This window comes from Chiloscyllium punctatum, chromosome 9 (assembly GCF_047496795.1).
Source record: "Chiloscyllium punctatum isolate Juve2018m chromosome 9, sChiPun1.3, whole genome shotgun sequence".
Lineage (NCBI taxonomy): Eukaryota > Metazoa > Chordata > Chondrichthyes > Orectolobiformes > Hemiscylliidae > Chiloscyllium > Chiloscyllium punctatum.
The window spans coordinates 79034529-79051309 of NC_092747.1; positions in this window are offsets into that span (position 1 = coordinate 79034529).

Sequence of the window (16781 nt, forward strand, 5' to 3'; positions counted from 1 at the left end):
GCTCATTGGATGCTGCCTGAACTGCTGTGCTCTTCCAGCACCACTAATCCAATAAAATCCCCTACTGATTAAAGATCTATTTACCACAGCTTTGAATATACTTAATGTCACAACTTCAATAGACCTCTGCAATAAAGAATTCTACAGATTCACTACCTGCTGAGAAAAGAAATTCCTCCTCACCTCTGTCTCAAATGTGCTATCCCTTATCCTGAGATTATGCCCTCTGATCCTAGACTCTCCCGCAAAGGGAAACAATCGTCCATATCTACCCTATCAAGTCCACTAAAAACCTTTTATGTTTCAGTAAGGTATAAATAACTAGTACAGGCCCCACTCCCACATAGTATCATCATAGATATTGTTTGGTATCAACCTAGTGAACCTTCTCTGGACTATTTCCAAAGTCAGTATGTATTTCCTTAGATAAGGAGCCCAAAACTGCACACAGTGTTCCAGCGATAGTTTAAGTAGTACCTTGTATTGTTTTAGCAAAACCTCACTACTTTTATACTCCATTCTGTTTGAAATAATGGCCAATGCTCCATTTAGTTTTCCTATTACCCACTGAACTTAGATGCCAGTTTTTTTATGATTCATGGACAAGGAGTCCCAAATCTGTAGCCTTCTACTGTTGTTCTCTGTTTAAGTAATCTTCAGTTCCACTCTTATTCTAATCAAAGTCCATGACCTAACATTTCCTCACATAATAACTCCATATAAAAAGACAGGGTTTTAACATTGTTCGTCATCTTAGCTCATTGGTGCCATTTGTTTTTCACATCTGCATTTTATGCCTTCTACTTACACTTCTTGCCTTTCTGTCTTTTGTTTCTGTTCTTATTTCTCCCTCCTCTGTCTCCCTGCTCAGGTTCCAATTCTGCCATTCTGGTTTAAACCTTTCTGACAGTTCGAACAAACCCCGCCCCCTCCACCCTCTTTGACGACATTGTACCTGGGCTGGACAGGATATAACTGGTCCTGTTTGTGCTGGCCCCAGGAATCTCAATCCCTGCTTATTACCTATCAGCTGTGGTTCTAGTAAAACTAGTGCATAATTACAATGGGGGTTGATGTCAGTTGCCAAGGACATACTTGAGAAATGGCATGAACACAAGTGTGTCTGGAAGTGTGTTTTTGGATCATTATTTTATGATACCAAACTCCACAGCTGGAAATCATATCTCTGAAAGTTGCCATCATCCTAATAGAGAGAGATGATTGGTTGTGGGTCACCATGCCTGAGGGAAGTGGTGAGGCTGAAAAGGCTGAGGTTTTGTGTTAACTGCTGATGGAGGCATCAAGCTGTATCATAAAACAGCTATCCAGCTAGCTGAGCTAACTGACACCAAGAAAAATGAGTCAGATATAATTAATACATAAAATGATATTATAGATCTTCCCTGTCATTTTTCTAATATTAACATGGCGAAAATCTTAGTTTTGCTGAAAAAGGACATTTCTTACCATCAAATAATTACTTGTATACCTTTGAAATGGACAGTGAAAGCTTCTGTAGGTAATTAAAAAGGAAACATTGTCTGAAACTCATGTAGGCAGCACAGTGGCTCAGTTGTTAGCACTGCTGAATCACAGTGTCAGGGATCCAGGTTCGATTCCAGCCTTGGGCGACTGTCTGTATGGAGTTTGCGCATTCTCCCCGTGTCTGCATGGGTTTCCTCTGAATGCTCCAGTTTCCTTCCACAGTTCAAGGATGTGAAGGCTAGGTGGATTAGCCATGGGAAACACAGGGTTACAAGGATAGGGTAGAGGTAGGTCAAGATGGGATGCTCTTGGTAGGGTCAGTGTTGTCTTGATGAGCTGAATGGACTCCTTCCACATTGTAGGAATTTTATGATTCTGCGATTAAAAGCAAAGTCAGGAGAATTTGTAATTAGATTAGATTACTTTCAGTGTCCACACCACCCCGCCGAAGCGCAACCCACCCATACCCCTACATCTACCCCTTACCTAACACTACGGACAATTTAGCATGGCCAATTCACCTGCCCTGCACATCTTTGGACTGTGGGAGGAAACCGGAGCACCCGGAGGAAACCCACGCAGACACGGGGAGAATGTGCAAACTCCACACAGTCAGTCGCCTGAGGCGGGAATTGAACCCGGGTCTCTGGCGCTGTGAGGCAGCAGTGCTAGCCACTGTGCCACCATAATGAGGAATAGAGAGATGGAGTTGAACTAACCTCATATATAATTGAATCAAGATTCAGTGTGCTCAAATCTTCTTGGAATAATGGTTAAAATTCCATTATCCTTTCTAATAGCTTCCACTCTTGCATGTTAGTGTCAGTAACTCATTGACATGGCATCTAGGTCCCTTTGTACATCCACACATTCCAATCTCTTACCATCTGCACACCTGTCCTTCCTAAAAGTGAATAACCTCACATTTTTCCACAGTTTTTCCATCTGCCATGTACTTTCTCATTCATTAAACAGAAAAACATTGAAGCATAGCAAGTAAGTGCAGGAATACACTATTTGGCCCTTCAAGCCTACATCACCATTCCATGTGATCATGTCTGATCATGAAATTTCAGTATCCCATTCCCGCTTTTTCTCCATACCTCTTGATACCCTTAGCTGCAAAGGCCATGTCCAGCTCTCTTTTGAATATATCTAATGAACTAGCCCCAAGAACTTTCTAGTGGGAAAGAATTCCACAGGTTCACAACTTCTGAGTGAAGAAATTCTTTCTGATTTCAGTTCTGAATAGTTTACCTGTTATTCTTAGACTGTGACCACTAGTTCTTGACTTCCCCAACTTTGGGAACATTCTTCCTGCATCTAGCCAGTCTAGTCCCATCAGGCTTTTATATATTTCAATGAGATTTCCCTTATTATTCTAAATACTAGTGTGTACAAGCCCAGTCAATCCAATCTTTCTTCATATGTCAGTCTTGCCATCCTGGTAATGTCTGGTGAACCTTTGCATAACTCCCTCAATAGCAAGAATGTCCTTCCTTAGACAAAGAGACCAAAGGTACACACAGTACTCAAGATGTGGCCTCACCAAAGCTCCATACAACTGCACCAAAATATCCCTACTCCTATACTCAAATCCTCTTGCGATGAAAGACAGCATGACATTAGCTTTCCTCACTGCCTGCTGCATCTGCATGCCAACCTTCAATGACTATTCCATTGTGACACCCAGGTCTCGTTGCACGTCTCTTTTCTTAAACTGCCATCATTCAAATAATAATTTGCCTTTCTGTTTTTGTGACCAAAATGGATAAACTCACATTTATCCACATTATATTGCATTTGCTAAGCATTTGCCCACACAGCCAGTTTATCACCTTGCAGCCTCTTAGCATCCTCCTCACAGCACACACTGCCAATATCTGCAAATTTCGAGATATTGCAATCAATTCCTTTGACCAGATTGTTCATGTATATTGTGAACAGCTCCGGTCCCAGCACTAAATCCTACAGCATCCCACTTGTCACTGCCTGCCACTCTGTAAAAGACCCATTTATTCCAACTCGCTGCTTCCTGTCTGCCAACCAGCACTCTATCCATGTCCTCTTGGATTACATTACCTCTGATACCATGAGCTTCAATTTTGCTTACTAATCTTTTGTGTGGAATCTTGTCAAAGCCTTTTGAAAGTCCATTTATACAACATCTACTGATTCATCCTTGTCCACTCTACTGGTCACAGCCTAAAACAAATCCACAAGATTTGTCAAGTACGATTTTGCTTTAGTGAATTCATGTTCACTTGGACTAATTTTGTCACTGCTTTCCGAATGCTCAGTTATTACATCATTGATAATTGACTCCAGCATTTTACCCTCCACAGATGTTAGGCTAACTGGCCTATAATTCACCATTTTCTCTCTCCCTCCTTTTTTAAAAAGTAGGGTTACACAAGCTATTCTCTAGTCCATTGGAATGTGTCCAAAATACACAGAATGCTGGAAAATGATCACTAATGCATCCATTTCCATAAGTACTCTGGTATGCAGAGCATCAGGCCATGGGAACTTCTTGGGCTTTAATCCCATCAATTTCCCCAATACCATTTCCTGACTAATAAGGATTTCCTTCAGTTCCTACTTCTCACTTGACCCTCTGTCACCAAGCATTTCCGGAAGGTTATTTGTGTTCTTCTTGGTGAAGACAGATCCAAAATACTTGTTCAATTGTACTGCCATCTCTTTGTTGACCAATATGAATTCACCTGATTCTATCTACAAGGGTCCTACATTTATCTTCACCAGTCTTTTTCTCTTCACAAGAAGAAGTTTTACAATCAGTTTTTCTGCTTTCCACAAGCTGACTTTCATGTTCTATTTTCCCCTTCCGAATTAAAACCTTTGTCCTCCTGTGCTGAATTTCAAATTTCTCCCAGTCCTCAGTTTTGCTGATTTTTTTCTGGCCAATGTGTATGCCTAATCTTCAGGGATAGGGTTTTAACATTATCCCTGATTACCCTCATTAGCCGTAATTGAGCACCTTCTGTTTTACTCTTTTACCAAACAGAGATGTACAAATTTTGAAGTTTATCAATGTGCTCTTTAAATGTCTACCGTTGCCTGTCCACCATTAACCCAGACAATTCAGAAACTGGAAGTGCAAAGGGACTGGGGAGTTCTAGTTCAGGTTTCTTTTAAGGTAAATTTTCAGGTTGAGTTGGTAGTTAGGAACGAAAATACAATGCTGTCATTTATCTCGAAAGGACTAGAATATTAAAGGGATGTACATCTGAGGTTTTATAAGGGCCTGATCAGACCACATTTAGAGCATTGTAAGCAATTTTGGGCCCCACACATCAGAAAAGATATATTGGCCTTGGAGTGGGTGCAGAAGATGTTCAAGAGAATGATCCCAGGAATGAAAGGCTTAATGTATGAGGATCATTTGATCACTCTGGGACTATACTCAATGGAGTTTAGAAGGATGAGAGGGAATCTGATTGAAACTTTCAGAATACGGAACGATCTGGATAGAGTGGATGTTGGGAAGATGTTTCCATTGGCAGGACAGACTAGGACCCGAGGGCACAACCTTAGAGTAAAGGGAAGATCCTTTAGAACAGAGATCTTTAGCCACAGAGTGGTGAATCTATGGAATTCATTACCACAGAAGGCTGTGGAGGCCAGTTCATTGAGTACATTTAAAACAGAGATCGATAAGTTCTTGATTGCCAAGGGGATCAAAGGTTACAGGGAGAAAGCAGGAAAATGGGGTTGAAAAACCTATCAGCCATGATTGAATGGTGGAGCAGACTCAGACGCTGTTCCCTCAGGTACCAATCTTTAATTTGATTTAATATTGTTCTATGACTTCAACAAGCAAGGTGGAGGGCATGCCCCCTCTCTCTTCCTGGGTGCTGAGGTGGAGATAGTCAAGAGCATCAAGTTTCTTGGAGTGATGATCACCAACAATCTATCTCGACCCACCCACATTGATGCAATGGTCAAGAAAGCACAACATTGCCTCTACTTCATCAGGAGGCTAAGGAAATTCTACATATCCGTAATGACTCTTACCAACCTTTAGAAATGTGCCATAGAAAGTGTTCTATCTGAATGCATCATGGTTTAGTATGGCAACTGCTCTGACCAGGACCATAAGAAACAACAGAAAGTTGTGATCACAGCCCAATCCATCACTCAAGCCAACCTTCCATTGAATCATCTATAACTCTCGCTGTCTCAGGAAGGCAACCAATATAATCAAAGACCTTCCCATCCTGATTGCAATGTCTTCCAAACTCTTCTGTCGAGCAGAAGATACAAAAGTTTAAACACATGAACCAAAAGCTTCAAGAACAGCTTCTTCCTCGCTGTTATTAGACTTCTGAATGGACTGCTCAAATTTTAAATTTAATGTTGATCACGTTCTTTGTGCACATCCTCTGCATTGTATTCCTCACTCTGTTCTATTACACATATGCACTTTGTTTGGTATGATCTGCCTGCAGTCACACAAAACAAAACTTTTCACATTCATAAATAGTATTGTCATCTTGAACTTCAGTCATTTCAGAAGATTTGTGTTTAACTTTGACACTAATCATCATAAAGCCATGAGAAAAATACACATTTTTCAAATTGAAATGATAAAAAGTATGTGTCGGAACACAGCAGCTGAGAAAGTAAAAGGTCAATTAATACTTTAGATTATGACCTGACTTTGCTGAACTCCCTTTGAACTTGCATTTTCAGGTTTATTTCAGACCTAGAATTATCAGCAAATATTTTCATGCAGGAACATCATGTTGGAACAGCCAATCTGTCAGAGGACAGTAATAACAGATGAACTCAAACAGAAATTGACAAAGAAAGTTTGAGTTTATAGAACTACTTAGAATCATAGAGTCACAGAGTAATACAGCATGGAAACAGGCCCTTTGGCCCAAACTGGTCCCTGCTGACAATGGTGCCCACTTAGTTAGTTCCAATTGCCTGCATTTGGTCCATATCCCTCTAAACCTTTTCCACCCATGTACCTATCCAAATATTTTTAAAATATTACCTGCCTGAACCACTTTCTCTGGCAGTTCATTCATTATACGCATGAAGAAGTTGGCCCTCAGATCCTTCTTAAATTTTTTCCCTCTCACCTTAAGTTTTCAATGGCCCTTTAGTTTTCAATTCCTTATCCCTGGGAAAAAGGCTCCATGCAAGATGCAAGATGAATCCTATCTATGCCTCTCATGATTTTATACACCTCAGTAAGGTCACCCCTCATTCCAAGGACTAAGTTGCAGTGCTTTAATCTAGTCACTCTGGTAAGGACAAGCATGTATCACTGAATTATAATGAGGGAGAAGAATTGATTCATGTAGATGCAGTTTTACATTTGTGAAACACCTAAGAACCCAAGTGTCATCTAGATCCATAAATCATCTTGAAAAATTTAAAATACTGATTGATTTGGGAGAGGAATTACTTATGATGTTTATAAAAAGTAATTACACTACAAAACAAAAATGACATTAAGAAAATCAGGGAAATAAAGGTTTGACATGTATTCTGATTTTAGACATACTATTATCCTTATGAAAGGGTGCTTTAAAGCCTGTATCTATTTATTACAATAAATACCATTAAGAATATCTACCTAGACCATATAACACGGCAGAGTGGCTCAGTGGTTAGCACTGCTGCCTCCCAGCACCAAAGACCGGGGTTTGATTCCAACCTCAGGCAACTGCCTGTGTGGAGTTTGCATATTCTCCCCGTGTCTGTGTGGGTTTCCTCCAGGTGCTCTGGTTTCCTTCCACAGTCCAAAGATGTGCAGGTTAGGTGAATTAGCCATGTTCATGGATGTGTAGATTAGATGCATTTAGTCAGAGGCAAATATAAGACAATAGGATAGGGGAATGGGTCTAAATGCAGTACTCTTAAGAGGGTTGGTGTGGACTTGTTGGACCAAATGATCTATTTCCACTCTGTAGGGATTCTATGAATACTGCCTGATATATAGCGGCAGCATGGCATGGGCTGGTGCGGCCCAGAGCAAGACTCTGGTGGCGATACAGTGTGGGCTGATGTAGCCTGGAGCAAGACTCTGATGGCAGCCAGGAATAGACTGGTGAAGCTAGAGCAGGACTTAGGTGGTGGCATGGCATGGGCTGGTGAAGCATGGAGTGGAACATTGGCAGTGCTATGGCATGGGCTGATGTAGCCTGGAGCAGGACTGTGGGAGCAGAGTGGACTGGGTCGATGGAGCCCGAAGCAATACTCTAGCAGGATCATGGCATGGGCTGGTGAAGTCTGGACCAGGATTCTGGCAGCAGTATGGTGTGGGCTGGTGAAGGCAGGAGCAGGATTCTGGCAGCAGTATGGTGTGGGCTGGTGAAGGCAGGAGCAGGATTCTGGCAGCAGTATGGTGTGGGCTGGTGAAGCCAGGAGCAAGATTCTGGCAGCAGTATGGTGTGGGCTGGTGAAGTCAGGAGCAGGACTCTTGCAGTGGTATGACATGGACTGGTGAAGCCCAAATGGGACTCTGGCGGAGGAGTGGAATGGGTTGGTGAAGTCCAGAGTGGGACTGCAGCAGAGAAGGAAAAGTTGGGCACTCTTTAAGTATTTTTTTAAGTTTTTATTTTATGTTAATGATATTGGCGCAGATTCATGACAATGATATTAACTTTTGACTATATTTTATTTTGAATACATGTGCAATAAGTGATTCAATCAATCAATCAACATAACATAGAAATAGTATCTGTGTTGCACTAGACAAATTGGAAGGACGTGTATTGTCGTAATTTTTCCAATTCAGTGGGAAGCCCAAGCTAATGATATTTCACATTCCTCAGACCTTTTTAACATCTGGCAGCTTTGCAGTGAAGGCCCCCTTCTCAGGCAGAATTTTGTGTATCTTTCTGGAACAAAAAGCCAGGGGCACATACAATGGTCAGCTTCACAATGGCACGATGAAACTACAGAATTAAGTGTGTCGCGGATCAAATTTCCCCATAGCAATTGTGAGGAGCTCTTTTTAAAGACATTTATATTTTATGTATGCTCACTAGTATTCAGTGCACAGTTCCAGTTAAATAATCACCAAACTAACATGTGCTTTCAGATTCACAAGTTCTTCAACATGATGTGCTGCAGTTGAAAAAGTGGTTGATTTTAGAATAATCAGAGCTAATCTTATCGAGAGTTTAAAGATGAATGTCATTTGTGCCTCCATTTTAAATCACAAATTATCATCACAGAAGTAACAATTCATAGAACATTTAATACAATATTTAATGCATTATTTCTTATTCAACAGCACTGACGATGTCCCTACCTCCGCTGGAATTAAAGTGGGTGAGACATGAGGCACACCAGGCCCATTAGTTCTCATGGTATCATTGGCCTCATAAAGGCCCATGGCAGACGCCATCTCCCTTATCCTTGGAACATCTGGATAACAAGGCCATCTAAATCAGGCTTCTGTTTATCGACTTGCAAGGCTGCATGCTTGGCCCTTTGCTATACCCATTCTATATTCAAGACTGCGAGGCCAAATTTGGCTGTATTTATAAATTTACTGATGACGCCACTGTATGGGTTGGATTTAAAACAATGAAGAGATGGAGTATAAGAAAGATAGACAGACAGCTTAGTAGCATGGTGTAAAGACACAAATCTCTACCTCACATGTCAGCAAAACGAAGCTGGTCATCAACTTCAGGAACCAGAATGTAAGACACAGCCCTGTCTGTATCAATGGTCCTTGAGGTAGAAGTGGTTGAGACCTTCAAGTTCCTCGCAGTAAACATCACCAACAATCCTGTTCCATCCACATTGATGATACAGTCAAGACAGCATGCCAACACCTCTACTTCCTTAAAAGACTAAGGAAATTTGGCATGTCCACAATGATTCTAGCCATTTATAGATGCACCCTATTTTTATGGGACAGTGTGGTGGCTCAGTGGGTGGCACTCACAGTGCCAGGAACCTGGATTCAAATCCACTCTTGGGTGATTGTCTGTATGCAGTTTGCACATTCTTCCCGAGTCTGCATGGGTTTCCTCTTGGTGCTGCAGTTTCCTCCCATTAATCAAAGATGTGCAGGTTAGGTGGATTGGCCATGCTAAATTGCCCATTGTGTCCAGGAATGTGCAGGCTGAGTGGATTAATCATAGGAAATACAGGATTACAAGAATAAGATATGAAGGTGGGTTTGTGTGGAATGCTCTTTGGACGGTTGGTGTGCACTCAGTGGGTCAAATGGCCTGCTTCCACACTGTAGGAATTCTATGCTTCTGTGAAGCATTGAAAACATCGTTATCTGGATATATCACAGCTTGGTATGGCAACTACTCTGCACAAGACCTCAAGAAATTACAGAGAGTTGTGAACACAGCCCAGTCCATCACGAATACCAGCTTTTCTTCCATTGACTCTGTGTACACTTCCCGCTGCCTCAGCAAAGCAGCCAATATAATAAAAAAATCATCTCCCAGTCCATTTATACTCTCTTCCACCCTCTTCCATCAGGCAGAAGATACAAAAGTTTGAAAACACGTATCAACAGATTTAAGAACAACTTCTTCCCTGCTGTTATCAGACTTATGAAAGGAGCTGTCGTATATCTCAGAATACAATGGGCTGAGGAGCGGCAGGTGGAGTTGAATTTAGATAAATTGAGATGCTACATTATGGAAAGGCAAATCATGGCAAGACTTAAACATTTAATGGTAAGGTCCTGGGGAGTGTTGCTGAACAAAGAGACCTTGGAGTGCAGGTTCATAGTTCATTGAACGTGAGTCCCAGGTAGACAAGATAGTGAAGAAGGTATTTGGTACACTTCCCTTTAATCAAATCAAACCAAATAAACTACCAATAGATACATGCAAGCATATAAAGGACAGTATCCTGTATGGATTTACAATTTTAAAAAAAGTTGAAGAAACCATGCTGTATTGTTTAAAATCTGATTCTCTTCTCTTCTATCTAAGTGCAACACCAACAGGCCAGAGGCAGTCTACTGACATAGGTAGCTCATTGTGTTGTATAGAGGAAAGGATAAACACCTGAGCTGAGAGGTAACAGCAGATTACACATTGTGCTGAGTTAGACAGCATATGGGTGGCATAGTGTATGTAAGAATTACTTCAAAACATCTGAAAACTCTAGTCATGCTTCTGTCATGGAGTAGTACATCCCAGACAATCTCAAACTCTACATAGCAACAAACGGTGTGGACTTGTTGGGCCGAAGGGCCTGTTTCCACACTGTAAGCAATCTAATCTAATCTAATCTAAAAAAAACTTTAAAAAAAAGGGGCGGCACGGTGGCACAATGGTTAGCACTGCTGCCTCACAGCACCAGAGACCCGGGTTCAATTCCCGCCTCAGGCGACTGACTGTGTGGAGTTTGCACGTTCTCCCCGTGTCTGCGTGGGTTTCCTCCGGGTGCTCCGGTTTCCTCCCACACTCCAAAGATGTGCAGGTCAGGTGAATTGGCCATGCTAAATTGCCCGTAGTGTTAGGTAAGGGGTAGATGTAGATGTAGGGGTATGGGTGGGTTACGCTTCGGCGGGGCGGTGTGGACTTGTTGGGCCGAAGGGCCTGTTTCCACACTGTAAGCAATCTAATCTAATCTAATCAATCTTGGTTGACATCTAGAGTTCTGAGGCCATATAACATGACAGAGTACATAAGAATAAATGAATTGGCCATCGATTAGAAAAATCAGATTGACAAAGATAGTCCAGAAAATAAGTTCATGCAGTGTTCCTTAGAGTAGTATATTCTAGAGCCAAACATTGAGCAGATAATCCTTGACCAGTCAATGAGCAATGATATAGGACTAGGCAATAACCTCATGATAAAAAAGCCTTCTGGTAACAAGTGATCACAAGGGAGTAGAACTTCATGTTCAGTTCATGGGTTTATGGCTAGTGTGTTATATTAACATAAGGTTAACTATGAGGGTATGAAGGCAGAACTGACGAGGGAAATTAAGTTAAAAGATAGTTCAATAGAGTTGCAGTGGCATATGATGAAGAAGATAGTTAATAACTCTCATCACACTCATCCTAACAAGGAATGTAATTGCATAGGAACAAGAGGAGACCATTCAGCCATTGAGCATATCGTGATATGCAATAACACTTTCATACTTCTTGCCACACTATCCCCATAACCCTGTGTGCTATTGATAATCAGAAATCAATCTCTGCTTGAAATATACACAAAGACTAAGTTTCCAAAGCCCTTTGTGATAGAGAATTCCAAAGTTACACAACTCTCTGAGTAAGAGATAATTCTCCTCATCTTGTACTTAAATGGTATTTCTTCCCCCCCCCCCACCCCCACACCTTATTTTATTGGCTCTAGACTCCCCAGCCAGGAGCAACATCTATCTTATTTACCCTTTTCCATATTTTGTAGCCTTCATGAGGTTGCCTCTCATTCTTCAAAACTCCAGAGAATACAAGCCCAGTTTTCCTAATCTGACTTCAAAAGACAGTCCCACCATCCTGGGAACAAGTCTAGTGAACATTCAGCGATATCTTATTTTGGGATAAAGAGACCAAAACTTCACACCGTGTTCCAGGTGCAGTCTAATCAAGCTCTTATATTCAAATCCTCTTGTAATAAAGGCTATCATTCCATTTGCTTTCTTAATAGCTTGCTTTATCTACATGTTAGCCATCAGTTAATTATTGATAATAGCACCCAGCTCCCTTTGAACAGGTACATTTTCAAACCTCTTGCCATTTAAGAAATACTCTACACATCTGTTAAAAATCATACAACACCAGTTTATAGTCCAACATGTTTATTTGGAAATACTAGGTTTTGGAGTGCTGCATCTTTATCGGTTGGTTGAAGGGGCAGCACTCTGAGAACTAATGCTTCCAAATAAACCTGTTGGATTATAACCTGGTGCTGTGTGATTTTTCACTTTGTACAGGCCAATCCAACACTGGCACCTCCACATCAAGTCTGCACATCCTCTCCTCTTACCAAAATGGATAACCTCACATTTTCCTATATGACATTCCATTCTGCCATGTTTATGCCCATCCACTAGACCTGTCTAAATTCTCCTGAAAATATTTTACATCTTCCTCAAAACACAAATCCCACATAGCTGTGTATCATCCACAGATTTGGAAATTTTAATCTGGTCCATACCTCTAATTTATTGATATATATTGTAAACAGCTGGGGTTTAAATACTGATTCGTGCGGTACCTCACTAGTCACACTCTGCCAATGCAAGAATGACCTAATTATTGCTATTCTGTTTTCTGTCTGTTCATTAATCATTAGTCCTTGCCAGTACGTTATTTCCTATCCCATATTCTTCAAATTTTCTAACCAGGCTCCTATACACAACTTTATCAAAAATTTTTAAAAATCAAAGTATACAATGTTCATTGACTCTCCTTTATCAATTAGTTAATATTAAATAAAAAAGTCCAAGCTCATCAAACTTGGGTGGCATGGTTGCTCAGTGGTTGGCACTGCTGCCTCATAGCACCAGGGACCTGGGTTCGATTCCAGCCTCGGGTGACTCTGCATGGAGTTTGCACATTTTCCCTGCGTCCGCGTGGTTTCCCCTGGGTACTCGGGTTTCCTCCCACAATCCAAAGATGTGCAGGCTATGTGAATTGGCCATGCAAAATTGCCCATAGTGTTCAGGGATGTGTATATTAGGTGTATTAACCAATGGGTAAATGTATAGAAATAGGTTGGGGACTTTTTTTGAGTGGGATACTCTTCGGAGGGTCGGTGTGGACTTGTTGAATTGAAGGGCCTGTTTCCACACTGCAGGAATTCTAGGGACTCTATTCTATGAAACACAATTTCCCATTGGCAAATAGTTGCTGACTTTGCTCCATCAGATTATTATTAACACAATGACTATTTATCCATCTTTAGGAATAGATTCTAAAGTTTTCCCTTTTACTGATGAAAAGCTAACAGGTCTATGGTGCCTGGTTTTCATTCTAACTTCTTTCTTAAATTAGTAGGATGGCATTTGCTATCTTGCAATCCACAAGAATCATTTCAGAATCTTTAGAATTTTGAAAGATAATCACTAACGCATTGACTAAAGCAACACTCTGGAATGTTGACTATCGGGTTCTGCAGTATTTATCAATTTTCAGCCCCATTAATTATCTGGTTTCAGGCATCCAGAAAAGTGTTGGTAATTTGACCATGCTCCTTACCAGCAAACCTATGGCACAGCATCCCGAATGCTATGCTGCCTCATCACATGGGCTGCATGGCTAACATTTCCTCACACAAACAACAAAATTCTCTCACTGTTTAATCACTAAAATACAGTTGAACTGAGCTACATCCAATCTAATCACACTCTGAGTCCCTGTGACCCTGTCCCCAGTGCCCACTTCTATTGGAGATCCATAGCTTGTCATTGTCCATTGAGAGCATCACATACTAAAAAGCAATCAGACAAACTGGAGTGATCATTTGCCAAAAGCAAAAGCATATACAACCAACCAATAGAGTCTGTAGTTTACCCCACATTATTGAATCATAGAATCATGAAGTACAGAAATACTTCTACATGAAGTACTTTTTGTCCCATCAAGTCTATATGACCAAAAATATACTGCTATTTACACTCGTCTCACCTTCCTGTGCTAGGCTCATAGCCTTGAACATAATGACACCTCAAGTGTTCATGCAGGTACTTTTTAAAGGTTGTGAGATTTCCCACATTAACTACCCTTGTAGGCAATACATTCCAAGCTCACACCATCTTCTACGTAAAAATGTTTCCTCAAATTTCCTGCCTTTCATGTTAAAATTATGCCAATTTCTTATTGACCCTTCCACCAAGAGGAACAGTTGTTTTTTACTCATCCTGTCCATGGCCCTCAAAATCTCATATGCCTCTACCAAGTTTCCCCTCAACCCCCTCTGCTCCATAAAAAACAAACAGCCTCTCTTCACAGCTGAAATGCTTCATTACAGGCAACATCTTAGTGAATCTCTTGTGCATTCACTCCAGTGCAATCATATCATTTTTATTTTGTGGTGACTAGAACTGTGCACTACGCCAGCTGTGGACTAACCTAAACACGCCAACATGACCTCCCTGCTCTTAGATGTTTCCTTATCAACCATCACCTCATCAACTCTGAGGATCTCCCATCCACAGCCTCCAACCTCATTGTCTGTGAACCCCCACTGCCCGTTTCTACCTCCTTCCAAAAATTCACAAACCTGACTTCCCCGGTCTACCCATTGTCTCAGCCTGCTCCTGTCCCACTGAACTCATTAATAATATGTGAGATTTCCTTAGGATGTGGGATTTCAAAATAAAGAGCACATTTTTAAGGTGAGAGGAGAGAGATTTAAAAAAGATACAGGGGGTGATTCATGTGTGGAATGAACTTCCAGAAGAAAGGATGGATGCGAGTACAGTTACAACATTTAAAACACATTTAGATAAGTACATGAATAGAAAAGGTTTGGAGGGATATAGCCAGGAGCAGGCAGGTGGGACTAGTTTAGTTTGTGATTATGTTCAGCATGGACTGATTGGACCAAAGTGTCTGTCTCATGCTGTATGACTCCATGATTCTTTAAAACGTAGCATTTTGGTGAATTTGCTTAACATTCCCTCCAGCGCAATCACATCATTCCTGTAATGTGGTGGCCAAAATTGTACTCCAGTTGTGGCCTTATCCAAAGTTCTGCACAGCTCCAACATAATCTCCCTGCTTTTATCATCTCTGCCAAATCTGATAAAAGCAAGTTCCCCCTATGCCTCTCAACTGCCCTATTAAACTGTCCTGCTGCCTTCAAAAATCTGTAGACAAGCACTCCAAGATCACTCTGTTCCTCTGAGCTTCCTAGCATCATTGAGTACTAGTGAGTTTAGAGAAGATTTATAGCTCAGGTTGAGGTTTTGGATGTAGGTTTGCTCTCTGAGCTGGAAGGTGAAAATGAACCTTCCAGCTCAGCAAGCAAACCTATATCCATTACTGAGTACTCCTTTCTCTGATTACTTCTTCCAAAGTGCATCACCTCACAGAATTAAATTCCATCTTCCACTGATCAGGCCATCTGAAGAAACAGTCTATCTTCTCCTTAAGACCTTTTCCTTCACTGTTAACTAGCTGGCCAATGTTCATGTCATCCAAAAACGTACTTATCAGCTGCTCCCGTTTCTCATCCATATTATGATCTATACCATGAGCATTAAGTGACACAGCACTGATTTCTGTGGTATGCCACTGGACACTAGCCTCCAGCCTTTTCTACCATTATCTCAGTGCCCTACCATGAAGCCAATTTTGGATCCAACTTTCCAAGTTACCCTGGATCCCATTTTCCTTTGCCTTCTTCATCAGTGTCCCATGTGGGACCTTGTAAAAGGTCTTGCTGAAATCCATAATCAATATGAACTACACTAACCTCATCTACATACTTGGTGACCTCCTCTAATAATTCAAGCAATTTGTTAGGAATGACCTTCTTCTTGCAAAGCCATGCTGACTACCACTGATCAAACCCTCCCTCTCTAAATGGAGATTAATTCTCTCCTTCAGAATTTTCTCAAAGCATTTCCTCGAAGCTGATGTGACACTCACTGGTCTGTAATTTACTGGGTCTATATCCAGCATCCTTTTTGAAAAAGGCATTATAAATACGGGTCAGAACCCTTATAATTTCTTCCCTTATCTCCCAGAGCAGCCTAGGATGCAATCCACCAGGACCTCAGGATTTTTCCACTATTAAGCATGCCAAAACCTCCAATTCTCTCTCACTACCTTTGTCAAATTACCTCAGAACTTCTTTTGAACCTACAACTACCTCCTCCAACATGAAGATAAATTACATCCTTGGTCTCAAATGGGTTCTACTCTTTGCCTGGTTTTCCTGTTACCTTTATAAAATATACAGATGAACCTCAATAATCTGGCATTGGATTATCCAAATAACGGATTATTTGGCGAGACCACAAGTCCCGATGCTTGGCTAAACTATGTTATTCAGCATTTGATTATCTGGAGTTCGATTAATCAAATGAAATACTCCCCGCCCGTGTCCTTCAGATAATTAAGGTTCCTCAGTATTAGGATTCTCCATAATCTTACCCACCAGTGTTTTTTCATATACCCTTTTTGCAAACATGTTGGGCCTGTATTCTTGCCAATTCCATTTTGAAACTCACTCCACTACTGTTCTGCTGTAGATTTACCCAGAAGTAGCTGTTCCAGTCTATTTTGGCCAAATCTTGCCTTACTTTGATAAAAAAAACTGCCTTCCTCAATCCAAAATCCTTTCTTGCAGACCACCTTT